This window comes from Triticum urartu, chromosome 1 (genome assembly GCF_003073215.2).
Source record: "Triticum urartu cultivar G1812 chromosome 1, Tu2.1, whole genome shotgun sequence".
NCBI lineage: Eukaryota > Viridiplantae > Streptophyta > Magnoliopsida > Poales > Poaceae > Triticum > Triticum urartu.
Window position 1 is genome coordinate 33,543,894 of NC_053022.1, and position 20,706 is coordinate 33,564,599.

Here is a 20,706-nt window from a genome sequence, read left to right on the forward strand (position 1 = left end):
GGAAGGGACTTTCCTTGGCGTGGAAGGCAAGCTTGGCGATACGGATATGCAGATCTCCTACCATTGTAACCGACTTTGTGTAACCCTAACCCTCTCCGGTGTCTATATAAACCGGAGGGTTTTAGTCCGTAGGACAACATACAGAACAATCATAGCATAGGCTAGCTTCTAGGGTTTAGCCTCTCCGATCTCGTGGTAGATCTACTCTTGTACTACCCATATCATCAACATTAATCAAGCAGGACGTAGGGTTTTACCTCCATCAAGAGGGCCCAAACTTGGGTAAAACTTCGTGTCCCTCGCCTCCTGTTACCATCCGACCTAGACGCACAGTTCGGGACCCCCTACCCGAGATCCGCCGATTTTGACACCGACATTGGTGCTTTCATTGAGAGTTCCTCTGTGTCGTCGCCGTCAGGCTTGATGGCTCCTACGATCATCAATAGCGATGCAATCCAGGCTGAGACCTTCCTCCCCGGACAGATCTTCGTCTTTGGCGGCTTCGCACTACGGGCCAATTCACTTGGCCATCTGGAGCAGATCGAAAGCTATGCCCCTGGCTATCAGGTTAGATTTGGAAGTTTAAACTACACAGCTGACATCCGCGGGGACTTGATCCTCGACGGATTTGAGCCACTGCCGAGCGCGCCGCACTGTCACGACGAGCATGATCTAGCTTTGCCGCCGAACAGTGCCCTAGAGGCCACACCCGCTTCGGCTTCGACCCTTAATTCGGAGCCAACTGCGCCAATCGAGGATGGGTGGTTGGACGCTGCCTCGGGGGCTGCGATCCCAACAGCGATCGAGCCGAACACCAGCCCTGCACTCCGCGAGACTCGTAACTCCAAGGACCTGGACTCCTCTCCGGACTCCGAACCCTCTGCGCCCCTGCCAATCGAATCCGATTGGGCGCCGATCACGGAGTTTACTGCCACGTCATCTTTCAGCACTCACCTTTTGGCGATATTCTGAAGACACTAAAGTCTCTCTCTTTATCAGGAGAGCCCTGGCCGGCTACGGTCAGCAATGTTGGGATACGGACGATGAAGAAATTCAAAGCCCACCCACCACCCACTTTGTAGCCACTGTCGACGATTTAACCGACATGCTCGACTTCGACTCTGAATACATCGACGGTATGGATGCCGATGAAGAACCAGCGCCTACTGGGCCCTGGAAAGCCACCTCGTCATATGACGTATACATGGTGGACGCACCAAAAGATGACGACGAGGAGCGGAAGGACGCACCGGATGCTTGTTCCCTCGAGAAGCAATCAAAGCGGCGATGCAAGCACCGCCCCAAATCCCACCTTGAGAGAAATAACGATCACACAGACCCAGCGCTGGAGCATGGCGAACCGCTGCAGGACAGCGGCAATCCGGATAATCAAAGCGAACAAACAAATTCTATCAAGGATAATGGTCCGGACGATATAACGCCGGACAGGCACCCGGAGCAGCAGATTGCCCATAAAAGGCTTGTTGCCACCGCGAGGAGTCTTAAAAAATAGAAGCAAAGGCTCAAGGCTGCGCAAGACACACTCCAAATCAGATGGAGTAAAATACTCAACACAGTAGCGAGGTACGGCGACAATCGCCCCTCCAAGAGCTACCCAAAGCGGAAGCTGCTACCTGAATTCGACGAGGAGGCCTCAGACCTCCCACCACCAAATATCAAAGCAGCCACCTGGCCAGATAAACGACCCCTCTACCAACACAGAGCGGCATACAATGCCACTCACAATACAACACGCGACCCATGCGAGGGCTCGCACCCAAAAGGACGATTCAGCAAGATCCATCTATGGACCACGCAAGCACGCCCCAGCATACAATGCAACACAACAAACATCCGAACAACGCGATACACCCAGCTACAGGGGTGCCGCACACCCCTTATGTTTCACCGATGAGGTGCTGGACGATGAATTTCCAGAGGGATTCAAACCCATAAACATAGATTGAGGACTATATCGTTCATATCCATATGGCTCGAGGAGATGATCTCCACGCCATCAAGTACTTACCCCTCAAGCTCAAAGGGCCAGCTCGTCACTGGCTTAAAGGCCTCCCCGAAAGCTCGACTGGAAGTTGGGAAGAGCTCGAAGACACCTTTCAGGCAAATTTTCAAGGGACTTATGTCCGACCTCCGGATGCGGACGATTTGAGTCATATAACTCAACAGCCCGGAGAGTCAGCCCGAAAGCTTTGGAACATATTTCTTACTAAAAAGAACCAGATTGTCGACTGTCCGGACACTAAAGCCTTGGCAGCTTTTAAGCATAGCGTCTGAGACGAATGGCTCGCTAGACACCTCGTCCAAAATAAGCCGAGAATGATGGCTGCATTAACAAGCCTCATGACCCGCTTTTGCGCGGGTGTGGACAACAGGCTAGCCAGATGCAGCACCAGCGACCCCAGTACATCTGAAGTTTGAGATGGAAACGGGAAATCACGGCGCGACAATAACAAACGCCGGAATAAAGAAGACAGCACGAAGGGCACGACAGTAAACGCCGGATTCAAAAACTCTCGACCAGGTCAGCAAAAGCCGCCCTCTAAAGGCACCAGGGATGAAATGTCCAGCCTCAACAAAATTCTGGACCAAGTATGTCAGATCCATAGTACCCCTGGTAAACCAGCTAATCATACCCATAGAGAATGTTAGGTCTTCAAGCAGTCTGGCAAGCTCAACGCCGTACACAAGGGGGAGGATACACCAAGTGAAGACGAGGACGAGCCTCCCAAGCAAGACACTCGGGAACAAAAGAAATTTCCACCAGAAGTCAAAATAGTAAACGTGTTACACGTGATCAAGGGAAAAAACAACGCGGTACTCCCAGGAAAATATACCCAAGTACCTGTCACCGCGAAGTCCTGCCACTGGTCGTCTCAACCGATCACATTCGACCATCGCGATTACTCAGCAATTATCCGACACGCAGGATGGGCCGCCCTGGTTTAGACCCAGTAATTGGCGGACATCACTTCACACGAGTCTTGATGGACGGTGGCAGCAGTCTAAACCAAATATATCAGGATACAATCCGCGGGATGGGGTTAGACCCAACAAAAATTCGCCATAGCAATACTACCTTTAAAGGAGTAACGCCAGGCCCAGGGGCTCGTTGTACGGGCTCCCTCCTACTACAAGTTATATTCGTCTCCCCCGATAACTTCCCTCGCGAGCATTTAACCTTCCACATCGCTCCGTTCCAAAGTGGCTATCAAGCACTGCTCGGACGCGAAGCTTTCGCTCGCTTTAATGCAATACCACACTACGCCTCCCTCACACGAAAGATGCCTGGTCCACGTGGCATCGTTTCAGTGAAAGGAAATATCAAGCGATCTCTGCGCGCCGAAGAGAGTGCGACTGCCTTGGCAGCCACACACTAAAGGCGCCTGGATCAGTGAAAGCATCCAATAGGTCGTCAAGACCTCAGACACAATTAATCAAGTCCGGTGCTGCTATTTATACCGAATAAGTGGTCACACCCCTATTTGTCAATACAAGGGGCTCAACGCGCGTAGACAAGTGGCAATTTTTTCTCATCTTGAATTATACATGGTTTCTTTAAAAACTATCTTTTTGCATGACAACTTTTTCACCAAAATTCCTCTCTTTTACAGACGATCATCATGCTACACCCGTCCAGGATACGGCACAACGGAGACACAGGCACAAACGTGCAACAGGGACCCGCCCCAAGGATTCTTTTTAGATTAAGACCCTGCGTAAACCTTTTTTACTGTCTCTTGTTGATACATATCCACCGTTGAGAAGGATGCTGACGTCTTGGCATGTGGCCACGCCAGAACAATGCACGTACCTGGACACAAGGGGCTTCTTACAAAGGCCATTATTTAGGCCCGGTTTATACCACAAATACTGAATACCTTAGGGAGTGTTCGGCGTCGCGAGTTTGGCCCTATATGTATCAGCTCCGAATCATTGTCTTTGGTCAAATGTTGGGTTTGCCCGGCTCCTGTGTTTTGGTGCCTTACGTTCCGCTTTACCGGCTAAGGTAGCACCAGGAGAACTACTGCGATTGTGCCATGGTTCATCCGGACGAGCACCTCAGTAGAGAAAGCCGAAAACTGACTCTCATGATATAGCGTGAGACTGGTCAACCACTCGATGACCTGTTGGAATGTTAGAATTCCTCCGCCTTAACGAAGGGCCGTTTTCCGGCCAGGCATGTACGCACCCCGGGATCGGGAGAGTGCGGAGCCACCAGGGGCTATCTAGTAGCCCCACTTTCAAACTCCTATGGCTAAGTGAAAGTGTTAAAGCATTATAGTCCGGTTGCCTCGCTCGCTGCACTATCACCTCCTTAATAGGACCAAGACGTTGGGTTAAGTGTAAACATGTGTTTTTTGCGAGCACCTCCGCATTATATGCGTGGGGGTTGAAGCCGACGGCTGCAATCTTTCAGGTTATACACATGTATACATAAACGGCCGCCCAGGAGGCATCATATTACTTTCAGGCAAAAGTATAAAAATAGCCTTATAAAAATTTATAAAAGCATTTCGCTTACAATGAGATTACATATCACTCAAACATAATATTTTTTGAGCACTGGGTCTCTATCAAACGAGCACCCTCAAGAACTTCTTCAAAGTAGTGCTCAGCAGCCATTCGACCTATGGCCGAATCCCGCGCTGCAACAGTGGTAGCATCCATCTCCGCCCAGTATGCTTTTACATGGGCAAAGGCCATCCGTGAGCCCTCTATGCACGCCAACCTCTTCACCGCATTAATGCGCGGCACCACGTCAAGGAGCTGCTGCACCAAGCTGAAATAGCTGTTTGGTTTTGGCCTTTCCGGCCATAGCTGATCCACAACAGACCTCATGGCGAGTCCAGACTACCTATTCAGTTCGGCCCATTCGGCTAATTGGTCAGTCAATCAAAGCGGATGCTCGTGAGAATGGAATTGTGTCCAAAACAGCTGGTCCACTTCACGGTCCGTCTGACCCTGGAAGTACTTGGCCGCATCGGCAGCGCTCGCCGCCAAATCCATATAAAAATCCTCCGAACTCCACAGCCGATCCAGAGAGGCATACCGTGGATCTCCGAACTTCCTCTGCAACATAAAGGATTTCCCAGCTACAATATCCCCGGCTTCCGGCAGCTCCTCCTTCTTCGCCCTCATAGCAGAGCGGATGTCTTTTCTCGTCGCAGCAGCCTTCTCAAGGTCCGATGCCTTCGCTAGGTTTTCCTTTTCAAGAACCCGGCAATGGTCAGCGGCGGCTTTTAATTCTATGGCCATCTTGGCCATCTTATCTCGGCTCTCGCCATGCGCGGCCTTCTCGGTTTTCAACTCTTCGGCCGCCTTCAAAGCAGCCGCATTACTAAACCTCGCTTGTTCCTTGGCTCGGGCAAGTTCTGCCCGCAAGGCTTCAACAGTAGTAGCTCCATCTGCAGTCACAACATATTAAAGATATTGGCATCATGCTGCTCTTACTATGTGGCGTTTACCAAATAATGACACTTACCCTATGCCTCGTCAATCCTTTGGTTAACAAGCACGATGTCGGCGTCGGCCGCATCCAACTGCCATTTTAAATGGGCAAACTCGCTAGTCCGGCTAGCCACCAGAGCTTCCATCACCTGCACGTAGAGGCAGTATGGTTATTACCTGGGAATATGATCCTCTGTTCATCGTTGTTTCCGACGACAACCAGAGTCTCAGCGGCTACTATCTAGACAGGGCACGCCTAGCATGTGCAAGACTATCATACATTATTTTACGTACCTCAAAGCCTGTCAGTAGACTCATAAAAGCTTCATGCAATCCGCTTTCGGCGGAAGAGATTCTCTCCATCACCGTATTCATCAGCACACGGTGTTCATCTGAGATGGCCGCTCGCCCCACCAACTCCCTCAGAACATCCATTCGCACACTAGACGGTGCCGGACTCTTTTTTCCGCTCTCTTCGGGAGCCGGACACTGGGAGCTTCGGGGGTCAATGGGATTATCTTCTAGCCTCACCGGACCCAGAGAGGCCCTCCGCGACGACACTTCGGGGTCGCCCGCTTCCGGAGCGGAGGAGTCCGGAGGGGGCGTTTCGCTCTCCATCATCTCTGGAAGAAGATCCCCCGAAGACGAGCTCATTTGAGAGGGGCTAAGACCGAAACTGCAAAGATATGTGCGGTGGTTATTTTCTTAGAAGAAAAAGATGGCATACCTGTACTATTAAAGTATTTCGGGTCACTTACAACTCGCTGGAGAATTGATCCCCCCGTGGACTTTGTGCGACAAAAGCACCCCCCGAGGTAGGACCCTCTGTGGGAGACTTCTTCTCCCATTTGGAAGCTTCGGCTTCCGAATCCCCGGGCGCAGTCCTTTTCCTCCTCCGGTCGTCTTCCTTCATGGAGACGCTCGCTCCCTCGGTTAGAATGGGCAGCGTTGGGGGCCCGCGTCTGCCCGTATTATCCTCCCCAGTATCTTCCTTCAAGGGCTTCGGGCAAGGTGTGACCTGGAGCATCTTTTCCAATACCGGATTCTCCAAACCCTCAGGGAGGGGGGCGAACACCGAATCAACTTCGCCTTTGTCAGCCAGTCCTGGTCAAAAAGAGATCTCTCAGAAATAACTTCATAACAAGTGAGAGATAGTATGTTCGGCCGGAAGATTCCTTACCTGTTCGGCGGCCCGGTTACTGCTCAGGCCCACGTCCTCGGTAATTTGCGGACACTCTACCTGAGGTCCGAAGAACGACTTGTACATCTCCTCGTGTGTCAGGCCGAGGAAATTTTGAATGACACGCGGTCCCTCGGGATTGAACTCCCACAAGCGAAGGGGCCGGCGTTTGCAAGGCTGGACTTGATGAACCAGCATAACTTGTATTACCACAACCAAACTAAAATCTCCATTGAAGAGATCTCGAATGCGGATTTGCATTATAGGCACGTCCTTGGATGGACCCCAGCTCAGACCTCTGCTAATCCATGACATCAGTTGTGGTGGAGGGCCCAGGCGGAAAACTAGGGCGGCCGCCCACTTGGCACTTCTAGGAGCCGTGATGTAGAACCACTCCTGTTGCCACAATTCAGACACCTCTGGAATGGAAAGTTTGGGCCATGGAGCTCCCATCATCTTGCATATTGAGGCACCTCCACACGCTGCATGTTTCCCCTTGATCATCTTCGGCTTTACTTCAAAGGTCTTGAGCCATAGGCCAAAGTGAGGGGTAACCCGGAGGAAGGCCTCACACACGACAATAAATGTCGTGATATGAAGAAAGGAGTCCGGAGCTAGATCATGGAAATCTAGCCCATAATAAAACATCAAGCCCCTGACGAAAGGATCCAGAGCAAGGCCTAGACCTCGGAGGAAGTGGGAGACGAACACGACGTTCTCGTTGGGTTCGGCGGAGGGGACGGCCTGCCCTCGGGCGGGCATCTGATGCACAACCTCGGCGTTCAGATATCTGGCCTCCCTCAACTTTTTGATGTCTTCTTCCGTGACAGAGGAAGGCACCCATCGGCCTTGAAGGCTAGATCCGGACATGATTGAAGGTTCGGAGCACCTGACCTGAACCTTGGGTGTTTGAGCTTGAGGTGGGGGAAGGATTCGATTGAGCACGGGAGGGAAAAAGTAAGAGCCTTGTCCCTTTATAAAGAGTGTGAATATCAAGCGTCCTCTCCGTGGCCATTTGGACTTGCCTATAGTCTAGGAGTCCTAGAAGCGGTTGGGTTACCCACGCCCGTATTGATGAGAATCCCGGAATAAGGGGACACAATCTCTGCTTTAACAAGACGTGCCAAGGAAACCGCCTCGCATGACGCGCTGAGGTGGGATAGTAAAACAATTCGAATAAAGGCTTGGCCGTGTTGCGTCACACTACGGAATACGTCAGCAGAAAAGATTTGTGTAAATATTATTCTCTCTATGGAAATATGTGGAAACTTATTTTGCAGAGCCGGACACTATCTTTGTGTTCAAAAATCTTCTATGAAGTACTTGGAGGAGGAACCCGCCTTGCAATGCCGAAGACAATCTGCGTGCCGGACTCGTCGTCATTGAAGCCTGGTTCAGGGGCTACTGAGGGACTCCTGGATTAGGGGGTGTACGGATGGCCGGACTATACCTTCAGCCAGACTCCTGGAATATGAAGATACAAGATTGAAGACTTCGTCCCGTGTCTGGAAGGGACTTTCCTTGGCGTGGAAGGCAAGCTTGGTGATACGGATATGCAGATCTCCTACCATTGTAACCAACTTTGTGTAACCCTAACCCTCTCCGGTGTCTATATAAACCGGAGGGTTTTAGTCCGTAGGACAACATACAGAACAATCATACCATAGGCTAGCTTCTAGGGTTTAGCCTCTCTGATCTAGTGGTAGATCTACTCTTGTACTACCCATATCATCAATATTAATCAAGCAGGACGTAGGGTTTTACCTCCATCAAGAGGGCCCGAACCTGGGTAAAACTTCGTGTCCCTCGCCTCCTGTTACCATCCGGCCTAGACGCACAGTTCGGGACCCCCTACCCGAGATCCACCGGTTTTGACACCGACAAGGGGCCCCATCACGGCACGCCCGAAACACGGCTTAAACCGCACCAGGGGCTGCTAATTTTTTTTAATTTTCTCTTACTTTTAGGACTCCATTCTTCGGAAGGCCTATTCGGCAGTTCAATTGCCGCACAAACAATGCAAGAACCAAGGAAGCAGACAAGCCATTGCCGCATTACGAAACTCCCAGGTGGTCTCTATCATGAGCAGTATACCTGTTTCGCATACCATTCCGCAGCCTGCCCCTGGAACGGACATGTTAAATAGTCCAACCTTTTGCTTATCGCATTATTTGTATCGTTCTGCTTTGATCGCAGCCCTTTTTAATAAACAATGCATAGCTTTTGTCTATTTTTGCATTACTCTTTTTTTTACAAATATATGTTCCTTAACGACATGTTGCACCCGTACACTTTGGTACGGCCAAAATATGCCAGGGGCTTTAGTACCCCTCAATATGGTGTGAGAAGTCCGAACACTTTAACAAGTGCGGCACCCCGAACTTATAGCATTATATGCATCGGCTCCGAATCATGTCTTGGGTCAATAGTTGGGTTTGCCCGGCTCCTATGTTTTGGTGCCTTACGTTCCGCTATGTCGGCTAAGGTAGCACTAGGAGAACTACTACGAGTGTGCCCCAGTTGAGCTGGGTCGAGCACCTTAGTAGAGAAAGCTAAAACTGACGGTCATGATGAAGCGAGAGCTGGTCGCTGTTCGAGAGATTTTTCGAGTCCCTAAAGACTTATGCCGCTTAGAGCGAGGAGTCGACTCTGTCCGGCCAAGGCGTGGATAGCGCCCCGAACTCAGTCTTCTGAATACCAGGGGCTTCGCCGAAATTTAAAATTATAGAATTCTATGGCTAAGTGAGAGTGTTCACGCATTATAGTCTGATTGCCTTGTTCATTGTGCTGAGCGCCTCCCTCGAAGGACCCAAACATGGGAAAAAGAGCGCTCAGGTTTATCCCCGAACACCCCAGCACTAGCGGCACGGGGGCAGAAGCCGACGACTCGCCATCTCTCAGAATTGATAAACATACGCACAGAAGGTAATATTTTAAATTCCAACAGCATTGCTTAGCGCATATGAACAAGTTTTTAGCGCACAGGACAAAACGAGCGAGTTTTACTCAAAAATTACATCCCTGGAACATTCATCCGCCATAAGGCAGACACCCTTCAGAACATCCTTATAATAATTCTCGGGCTTGCGATGCTCTTTCCCCGGCGGTGGCCCGTCCTTCACAAGATTCTCAGCATCCAGCTTGCCCCAGTGCACCTTAGCACGGCCAAGGGCCCTACGGACACCTTCAATGCAGACGGAGCGCTTGATGACTTCGAGCCTTGGACAGGCCCCCACCAGCCGCCGCACCAGCCCGAAATAGCTCCCAGGCAGAGCCTCTCCAGGCCACAGCCAAACTATCAGGCCCTTCATGGCCTGTTCGGCCGCCTTGTGGAACTCGACCAGTTGCTTCAGCTCGTCGCTCAGGGGCACGGGGTGTGTCGGTGTCAAAATCGGCGGATCTCGGGTAGGGGGTCCCGAACTATGCATCTAGGAGGATGGTAACAGGAGGCAGGGAACACGATGTTTTACCCAGGTTCGGACCCTCTTGATGGAGGTAAAACCCTACGTCCTGCTTGATTAATATTGATGATATGGGTAGTACAAGAGTAGATCTACCATGAGATCAAGGAGGCTAAACCCTAGAAGCTAGCCTATGGTATGATTGTTGTATATGGAGTTGATTGCATACGGGCTACAACCCTCCGGTTTATATAGACACCGGAGAGGGTTAGGGTTACACAAAGTCGGTTACAATGGTAGGAGATCTTGAATATCCGCATCGCCAAGCTTGCCTTCCACGCCAAGGAAAGTCCCATCCGGACACGGGACGAAGTCTTCAATCTTGTATCTTCATAGTCCAGGAGTCCAGCTGAAGGTATAGTCCGGCTACCTGAACACCCCCTAATCCAGGACTCCCTAAGTAGCCCCTGAACCAGGCTTCAATGACGATGAGTCCGGCGCGCAAATTGTCTTCGGCATTGCAAGGCGGGTTCCTCCTCCAAGTTCTTCATAGAAGATTATAAACACCAAGAGTAGTGTCCGGCCCTGCAAAATAAGCTTCCACATATTTCCATAGAGAGAATAATATTAACAGAAATCAAATCTGCTGACGTATTCCGCAGTGCGTCAACACACTACAGCCAAGTCCTTTACTCGAATCGATTTCACCTTTCCACCTCAGCGTGTTTAGCGAGGCAGTTTCCTTGGCACGTCTTGTCAAAGAAGAGATCGTGTGCCCCCTATTACGGGATTCTCATCAATATGGACGTGGGTAACCCAATCATGCCCGTTAGCATGTTTCTCGATTAAAGGCGAGTCCCAAACGTTTACGGGGAGGGCTCTTGGTATTCAACCTCTTATAAAGAGACCAGGGCCTTACTCCTTTTTTCAATCTCAAGCGAGTTCGCATGTCGCCTCGAGTTCCAACACCCTAGGCTCCAGATTCCAGGCGCTTCGGACCTTCGACAATGTTCGGTTCTGACCTTCAAGGCCGATGGATGCCCTCCTCCGTCACGGAGGAGGACGTGCTAAAGTTGAGAGAGGCTAAGTTCTTGACCGCCGAAATTTCGCACAGGTTGCCTGCTCAAAGGAAGGCTATCCCCAGTCCCTAGCCCGGTGAGAGCGTAGTGTTCGTGTCTCACTTCCTTCGGGGGTTAGGCTTCCCGATGGATCCCTTTGTGAGGGGACTGCTATTTTATTATGGGCTGGAATTTCACAACTTAGCTCTGGAGTCCATCCTCCATATCTCCTCATTTATCGTTGTATGCGAAGCGTTCCTCCGTGTTACCCCTCACTTCGGATTATGGCTCAAGACTTTCAAAGTGGAGCCGAAGATGATCAAGGGACGGCACGCAGAGTGCGGAGGCGCTGTTATAAGCAAAATGCTGATGCTCCATGGCCCGAGGGCTCTTTTAAAGAGGAGCTAGGCTTGTGGCAACGAGGGTGGTTTTATATCACTACTCCCCGAAGCACCAAGTGGGTGGTGCTTCCTGCCTTTCGCTCGGGTCCCCCACCACGGCTAGCGTCATGGGTTAAGAGAGGGTTAGATTGGGGTTTGCCCAAAGACGTGCCCTTGTTACAGGGCCGAATTAAGGATCTCTTGGAAGGAGACCTCAGCTTGGTCAAGGTGACGTAGGTCATGCTGATTCGCCGAATATTGCCCGGCAAACGTTGCTCCCTTCGCCTGTGGGAGTTTAATCCAGAGGGACCGCGGGCTCTCCAGAATTTCATGGGCGCAATGCCCGCGGAGATGTATAAACTTTTCTTAGGATCACAAGAGATGTGTCCGGATATAACCGAGGACGCAGGCCTAAGCTGCAATCGCCCGAATACTCAAGTAAGCAACCTTGTGCCCGGACCTTCTATCCGTATAATTGTCATAAACTTGCCCCTAAAAGAGCCGTCCTTTTAAACAGGAGTGGATAGCGAAGGCAAAGCTGATCAGGTGTCCGGCTCCCCTTCCCGAAACCAGGTCGGATCCCGTGCTGGTCAGGATGGTGGAGATAATGCCTTGGGAGGGAAGCAAGGGGGAGGACAAGGAAACTATGGCCTCCTCGAAGGAGACTGCTCCGAAGGGAGGAACCGACAATTCCTCTCCTAAGTTGAAGAAGAGAGCCGCCTCTGACGACCCTGAAACCATGGCCTTGAAGCGGGGGGAAAAATCCTCGTCAGAGGGTCCGACACTGGGGAGTTCCTTGGCCGGACTATGCCCTCAAGGGGATCAGCCCTCCAGCGAGCCATAAGTAGAGAAAGATTTTCCTTTTGAGGGATGAGGGAAATCCTTGATTTATATCTGAGAAGATTAACCGAATTTTTACCTTGTAGCTCTGACCTCAGCCCTTCTCAGCAGAGCTCGTCTTCGGGGGATCTCATTCCGGAGATGATGGAGAGCGGGACGCCTCCCCCTGCCGTGCCGCCTAGTGAGGCGGGCGACCCTGAGGTGCCGTCGTGGAGGGTTTCTCCGAATCCGGCAGGGGCGGAAGATAGCTATGTGGCCCCCCGAGGTTCTCCGCGTCCGGCCTTCGAAAGAGGTCATGGGACGAGCCCGGCACCGTCTGGTGCTCGGTCAGAGGAGCTAAAGATTCTGCTGGGGAGAGCTTCTATCTCAGAGGAGCACCGTGCATTGATGGGCACGGTGATTGAAAGGATCTCATCCGCAGAGAGCAGATTGCATGAGGCCGTCAAAAGTTTACTGACGGGTTTTGAGGTACATTAGATAATGTACACTTCTGTCAGTTGCGCATGAATAAGATGCGCCCTGTGTAGATAGTAGCCCCTGAGACTCTGCGCGTCGTCAAGAAATGATGGCACACAGAGGATCATAATCCCAGGTCTAAGATGTCGCCTTTGAATGTAGGTGGCAGGGTGTCCGGAATCGAGCCGAACTGATGATTTTGCCGAACTAAAGCGGCAACTAGACGTGGCAGATGCCGACATCGCGCTTATCAGCAAGCGGCTTGATGAGGCTCAAGGTATGTAATTCCTCGGGCGGCATCAGGTAAGAAGAGTTTTATGCCAGTGTCTCACGATGTGTGTGCTTGACGCAGATGGTGCGGCCGCCGTGGAGAGTCTTAGGGCAGAACTTGCCCGAGCTAAAAAACAATCTTGAGAAAGTGATGCGGCTGCCAAGAAAGCCCTTGAAGAGTTGAGAGCCGAACAGGCTGCTCATTGCCGAAGCAAGGAAGAGATGGCCGAGATGGCCGAAAAGTTAAAGAGTGTTGTAGACCGTTGCAGACTTCTTGAGAAAGAAGACAAGGCGAAACATACGGACTTAGAGAAGGCCGTTGCCAATGCCAAGGACGCGCGCTCTGCGTTGAGAGCTGTGAAGGAGGAGCTGTGTCAGGCCGAACAGATTGCGGCTAGAAAGCCCTTTATGCTGCGAAGGAAATTTTGCGATCCGAAGTTTGCTCCGTTGGACCGGATGTGGAGTGTGGAGGATACCTATCTGGATTTGGCAGCGAGTGCTGCTGATGCGAACGAACACTTTCGATATCAGAAAGATCGCGAAGTGGAAAAGCTTTTCTGGTCGCAGTTTCACAATCCAGAGCGTCCACTGGCGGTGGAAGATCGTTTGGCTCAATGGGCCGAACTGAATAGGTTGTCCGGACTCGCCATGAAGTACGTCATGGGTCATCTGTGGCCGGGGAGACCGGAGCCGAAGAGTTATTCCAGCTTGGTGCAGAAATTCCTTGACGCGGTGCCGCGTATTAATGCAATGAAGAGGTCAGCATGCATAGAGGGCGCAAGGATGGCTCTTGCCCGTGTCAAGACATACTGGGCGGAGATGGAGACCACCGTTGTTGCGTCCCGAGATTCGGACAAAAGCCGAGTACCGTCCGAGCACTATTTTCAGGAAGTCCTTGAAGGCACTCGTGTAATAGAGATGCAGTGCTCGAAAGATGCTCTGTTATGATAGCATATGTAATTATAAAGTAATATGTTGATAAACTGTAGTGGCCTTTTTATACTTGTGCCTTCAAGTATTGGGAACACCTCCTGTGCGGCCATTTTAAGATATATATATATATACAAAATCTGAAAGATGGCAGTCGTTGGCTTCAGCACCCACGCACATAATGCGGGGGTGCTCGTAGAAGACGCATTTTCACACTTAACCCAACGTCTTGGTCCTACAAAGGAGGTGATAGCGCAGCGGGCCAGGCAACCAGACTATAATGCTTTAACACTTTCACTTAGCCATAGGAGCTTGACAGTGAGACTATTTAGGTAGCCTCTTGGTGGCCACTGCGCTCGCGCGAGTTCGGGGCGCATATGTGCCTAACCGGGAAGCCGCCCTTCGTTAAAGTGGAGGAATCTGATAGATTCCGATAGGTCATTGAGTGGCTGACCAGTCTCACGCTACATCATGACAGTCAGTTTTCGGCTTTCTCTACTGAGGTGCTCGCCCGGCCAAACCGGGGCACAATTGCAGTAGTTCTCCTGGTGCTACCTTAGCCGATAGAGCGGAACGTAAGGTAGCCGAACTCAGGAGCCGGGCAACCCAACATTTGACCAAAGACATGATTCGGAGCTGATGCATATAATGCCAAAACTCGCGACGCTGAACACTCCCTAAGGTGTTCGGTCTTTATGAGTGCGGGCGAAACAACACTCTTTATTAAAAAAGCCCCTAGTGTCTAGGTACGTGGAAAAATTCTGGCGTGGCCACATGCCAAGATGCCAGCCTCCTCCTTTGGTTATATCAGAAAAAACCAGGGGATGTGTGTCAACAAGAGACAGTAAAAAAGGTTTACGCAGGGTCTTAATCTAAAAAGAATCCTTTAGGACGGGTCCCTACTGCATGTCTGCGCCTGTGTCTCTGTTGTGCCGTATCCTGGACGGGCGCCGCACGACGTTCATCTGTAAAAGAGAGGCACTGAGTTGACAACGGGTCGTGCCGAACAAAAGTTTAAAATAAACAAAGTATAAAGTAAAATATATAAAATTGAGCTTTATTGTCTCTTATTGTATATGCGTGGAGCCCCTAGTGCGGGGGTATATGGCTTCTAGGCCTGCAACAATGATGATTTTGTACCGAACTCGTCTATCCGTGTTCGTGGTCTTGAATGACCTATTTCGAAGTTTTTTGGCCGGTGAGGCCATTTTGCTGTGGGGCTGTCAAAGCGGCCGCACAGTCCTCCGCTTGGGGAGGCGCACTTTAGTGCTTCCCCTTCAAAGAGATGATGCCTCGTGGACCGGGCATCTTAAGCGTAAGGGATGCATAATGCGGTATTGCGTTAAAGCGAGCGAAAGCTTCGCGTCCCAGTAGTTCTTGATAGCGACTGGAGAACGGGACGATATGGAAGCTCAGCTTTTCGCGGCGGAGGTTATCAGCAGAGCTGAATATGACTTCGAGCCGGAGAAAACCCGTACAATGGGTGTCCGGACTCGGTATTACCCCTTGAAAGGAGGTTTTGCTGTGGCGGATTCTTGCTGGGTTTATCCCCATGTGCTGGATTGTATCCTGATATATCAGGTTTAGTCCACTGCCACCGTCCATAAGGACATTTGAAAACTGGAGTCCGCCAATTATTGGATCGAGTATCAAGGCAGTCCAGCCTACATTCTTGATATTTCTAGAATAATCTAGCTGATCGGTTTTGACAACCAGTTGCAGGACCCTTTGGGGATGGGCCGTGTGGTGCGTACCTTTACGGGCGCCGCACATTTTGTTATGTGAAGTGAGTTCACTGTTTTTACTTCTTGTGGGAAGTTCTTTTGTTTCCTGGTGCTCTGCTTTTGGGGTTCGTCCTCGTCTTCGCTTGGTGTGTCGAGCCCCTTGTGTTCGGCATTGAGTCTGTCGGATTGTTTGAAAACCCAACAGTCTCTGTGGGTATGGTTAGGAGGCTTCTCGGGAGTACTGTGTATCTGACATATCCTGTCCAGGATTTTATTTAGGTTGGATGGATCGTCCCTGTTATCCTGTGTGGGCGATTTTGCCTGATTTTGTCGTGAGCCTTTGAATCCGGCATTGACTGTCGTGCTCTTCAGACTTTTGTCCTTAGTCCAGCGACGGTCCTTGTTGCATCGCGGTTTTCCGTTTCCATCCCTAGTTTCGGATGTACTTGGGTCGCTGGGGCTGCACCTTGCCAACCAGCTGTCCTCCCCTGCACAAAAGCGGGTCATGAGGCTTGTTAGTGCGGCCATTGTTCTTGGCTTTTCTTGGCCGAGGTGTCTAGCGAGCCATTCGTCTCGGACGTTATGCCTGAAAGCTGCTAAGGCTTAGGCATCCGGACAGTCGACTATCTGATTCTTTTTAGTGAGGAATCTATTCCAGAACTGCCGAGCTGATTCTCTGGGTTGTTGAGTTATGTGACTAAGATCGTCTGCATCCGGAGGGCGGACATAGGTCCCTTGAAAGTTTGCTCGGAAAGCATCCTCGAGCTCTTCCCAGCTTCCAATTGTGTTTTCAGGAAGGCTTTTAAGCCAATGCCGGGCTGGCCCTTTAAGCTTAAGGGGTAAATATTTTATGGCGTGGAGATCATCTCCTCTAGCCATGTGTATGTGGAGGATATAATCCTCGATCCAAACTCCAGGGTCTGTTGTTCCATCATATGCCTCTATGTTTACGGGTTTGAATCCCTCTGGGAATTCATAGTCCAGGACCTCATCGGTGAAACATAGGGGGTGTGCGGCGCCCCTGTATTTGGGTGTGCCGGATTCTGATGATGGCTTCATAGTGTTGCTTACGAGAGCATGCTTTCTTGGCCCATAAATGGACCTGACTGGGCCATGATGCGAATCCTTAAGTGGGTCGCATGCCGATTTTGGTGCGGCGCCGCTTGCCGCTTTATGGGGTCGTCTATCCGACTGTGTGGCTTTCTCATTTTTTGAATGTGAGTGCTCTAGGGCCTCTTCGTCGAATTCAGGCAGTAGCTTTCTTTTCGGATAGCTTTTAGTGCGGCGACTGTCGCCGTATTTATCTGCGGTATTGATTACTTTGCTCCATCTAATCCGGAGTGCATCTTCCGCTGTTTTTAGCTTCCACTTCTGCTTTTTTAGGCTGCGTGCAGTTGCAACGAGCCTCTCGTGGAGATTCTTCTGCTCCATAGGTTTATCCGGCGTGAGGTCGTCCGGAATGCCGTTTTCGCCGGAGGAGGGATGTTCGGTTTCTCTATCCGTGTTGCCGTGTTCGGATGGTTGCTCTAAGGCCTGCTTGTCGTCTACCGGCTCATCCTGCTCTATGGCTGGGTTTTTGTCGAGGCGGGGCTTGGGTCGGCGTTTACGCCGACGTTTTGATTGCTTTTCGGGGGGTCGATCTCCCGTTCCACCCCCTTTTTCCTCGTTATCGCTTCCTTTAGGGGTATCCACCATGTACACATCGTGAGATGAGGTGGCTGTCCAATGCCCTATGGGCGTTGGTTCATCGGTATCTCCGACATCGTCATCCATGCTGTCGATGTCTCCGGAGTCGAAGTTGAGCACGTCGTTTAAATTGTCGACAGTGGCTACCAAGTGGGTGGTGGGTGGGCTTTGAATTTCTTCATCGTCCGTATCCCATCCTCGCTGACCGTAGTCCGGCCATGGCTCTCCTGATAAAGAGAGAGACTTAAGAGAGTTCAGGATGTCACCAAAAGGTGAATGTTGAAAGATGTCTGCGGCAGTGAACTCCATTATCGGCGTCCAATCGGATTCGATCGGCAGGGGCGCGGGGGGTTCGGAGTTCGGAAAGGAGTCCGGATCCTCGGAGTCACGGATCATGCAGAGTGTGGGGCTAGCGTTCGGCTCGATCGCCTTTGAGATCGAAGCCCCCAAGGTGACATCCAACCATTCATCCTGGATTGGTGCAATAGGCTCCGACTTAGGGGTCGGAACCGATGCGTGTGCGGCCTCCAGGACACTGTCCGGAGGCAGAGCTAGATCATGCCCCTCGAGATAGTGCGGCGCGCTTGGCCGTGGCTCGAACCCGTCGAAGATCAAGTCTCCGCGGATGTCAGCCGTGTAGTTTAAGCTTCCAAACCTGACTTGATGGCCAGGGGCGTAGTTTTCGATCTGCTCCAGGTGGCCGAGCGAATTGGCCCGCAGAGCGAAGCCGCCGAAGACAAAGATCTGTCCGGGGAGAAAAGTCTCACCCTGTACTGCATCGTTGTTGATGATCAAAGGAGCCATCGGGCCTAAAGGAGACGACACTAAGGAACTCTCAATGAAAGCACCAATGTCGGTGTCAAAACCGGCGGATCTCGGGTAGGGGGTCCCGAACTGTGCGTCTAGGACGGATGGTAACAGGAGGCAGGGAACACGATGTTTTACCCAGGTTCGGGCCCTCTTGATGGAGGTAAAACCCTACGTCCTGCTTGATTAATATTGATGATATGGGTAGTACAAGAGTAGATCTACCACGAGATCAAGGAGGCTAAACCCTAGAAGCTAGCCTATGGTATGATTGTTGTATATGGAGTTGATTGCCTACGGGCTACAACCCTCCGGTTTATATAGACACCGGAGAGGATTAGGGTTACACAAAGTCAGTTACAATGGTAGGAGATCTTGAATATCCGCATCGCCAAGCTTGCCTTCCATGCCAAGGAAAGTCCCATCCGGACACGGGACGAAGTCTTCAATCTTGTATCTTCATAGTCCAGGAGTCCGGCTGAAGGTATAGTCCGGCTACCCAAACACCCCCTAATCCAGGACTCCCTCAGGGTGTCCGGCCTTAGCATACTGAGACCAGAACACCATCTCTGTCGAGCTGCCCTCCTCGGCTCGATAGAATGCGGCGGCATCGGACACGCTACGGGGAAGATTTGTGAATGCTCCTGGAGAGCTCCGGATTCGGGTAAGTAACAAGTAACTCACGTTTATGTGTTTGCTTTGCATAAAGAATGCCTTACCCGCCGCTATCTTTTTCACCGCATCCAACTCCTGGAGGGTCTTCTGGGGTTTGGCCTTGGCAGACTTGGCATTTTTAATAGCCACCGCGAGCTCGGACGCTCGTGTCTTTGAGTCAAGCTCCAAACTCTCATGTTTTTCATGAGAGCCTGGAGCTCTTGCCGCACCTTGCCAACCTGGGCCTCATACTTCTCCCGCTCGGTGCGCTCCATGGCCGCCCTCTTCTCGGCCTCGAGCAGCGCTTGCTTAAGGGTCGCCACCTCAAACGTGGCCCCTACAATAGCCACGATAATCCTGTCATTTTTTGCAATTGCACCTTTTTTATATATATTTAAACAAGGTATTTCTTACCTTCCTTGTCCTCGAGCTGCTTCTTGGCACGCCCGAGCTCTTGCTCGGACTGCTCGAGGTTCTGCTTTAGCGTGTCCACTTCCGCAGTCAGCGCGGCGGATGCCAGCAGAGAAGCCTGCGTACGCATATTGACACCTTTTTGTTAGACTCTTGCGAATTTTATTTGATCCTCTATTCGACTTTTCTTCCCGAACGCCAAACAGAGCATCAGGGGCTACTGTCTATGCGGCAATATTATTTACACATTCTTCACTTACCTCAAAGCCTATTAAAAGGCTAGCACAAGCTTCAGTCAGTCCACTCTTGGCGGACTGAACCTTCTGGACCACCGCACTCATAATGGTGCGGTGCTCCTCGTCGATAGAGGCACCTTTGAGCACCTCCAACAGATTGTCCGGCGCCTCCGGTTGGACGGGGGTCACCGGCACGGTGGGCTTGCTCCTCTTGGAAGGACGTCGCTCGCCGGACTCTGGAACCTTTGAAGGTTCCAGAGCGGTGTCCGACCTAGAGCCGGACTTGGAGCCCTGGGGGGTTTTATCCCCTTTACTCCTGGAGTCCGGGAGGTCGCCTTGCGGCGCCTCTAGGACCACCTCCTCCTGGCTTGGAACCTGTTGGGACAACACTTCGGTGTCGCCCGTAGGGCGGGGGGAGGTAGCCGTCGGAAGCGAATGCACATCCAACGAGTCCAGTGAACCGCTCGACGACGCGTCGAGCCGGTCTTTGGGTGGGCTGCATAATAATATTCGACATAAGGGAAAGCTGTGCAATAAAGGAATACTATGAATTACTCTGGTATCCAGATACTTATGATTTCGCCAGGGGCTTGGCCCCGAGCGGCCACTCCTCTCCGCCGTCGTCGGCGTAGGTGGAGTAGTCTGGAGGAAGGGTTTTCCCCTTCTTGGACCCTTCGGCCTCCCCAGTGAGGGCGGCCTTCCTTTTCTTCTCTCCTCCCGCTGGAGGAGGAGAGGTCTCTTCTTCCTCCTCCTCGTCTTCATGGGAGGAATGCGCCTTGGAGCCGTCGAATGATGAACCCGACACCTCCTGGCACCGGGCACTTTTTCGAGTCCCCGTGGCCTTCTTCGTGGCCTTCTTCTCCGGCACCACATAGGGTGCCAGAACCAGCAGCTTCGCCAAGCGGGCATTGGCTGGGTCTTCGGGCAAAGGAGCCGGACAGTCGATCTGTCCGGACTTCGCCTGCCAATCCTGTCAAAGGTAAGGGAGCTTAGTTCCCGCATAGAGTTAAACTATGAAAAATTAATACCCTGTAAAAGGTACAGACAACTTACAGCGCTAGCGTGATGCTGCGCGATGAATCCGCGATCCTCGGTAGCGGATGCGGGAGCCTCGGCGCCCTTGAAAACCACCTTCCAGGCATCTTCGTACGTTGTGTCGAAGAGCCTGCTCAGAGTTCGGTGCTGCGCCGGGTTGAACTCCCAC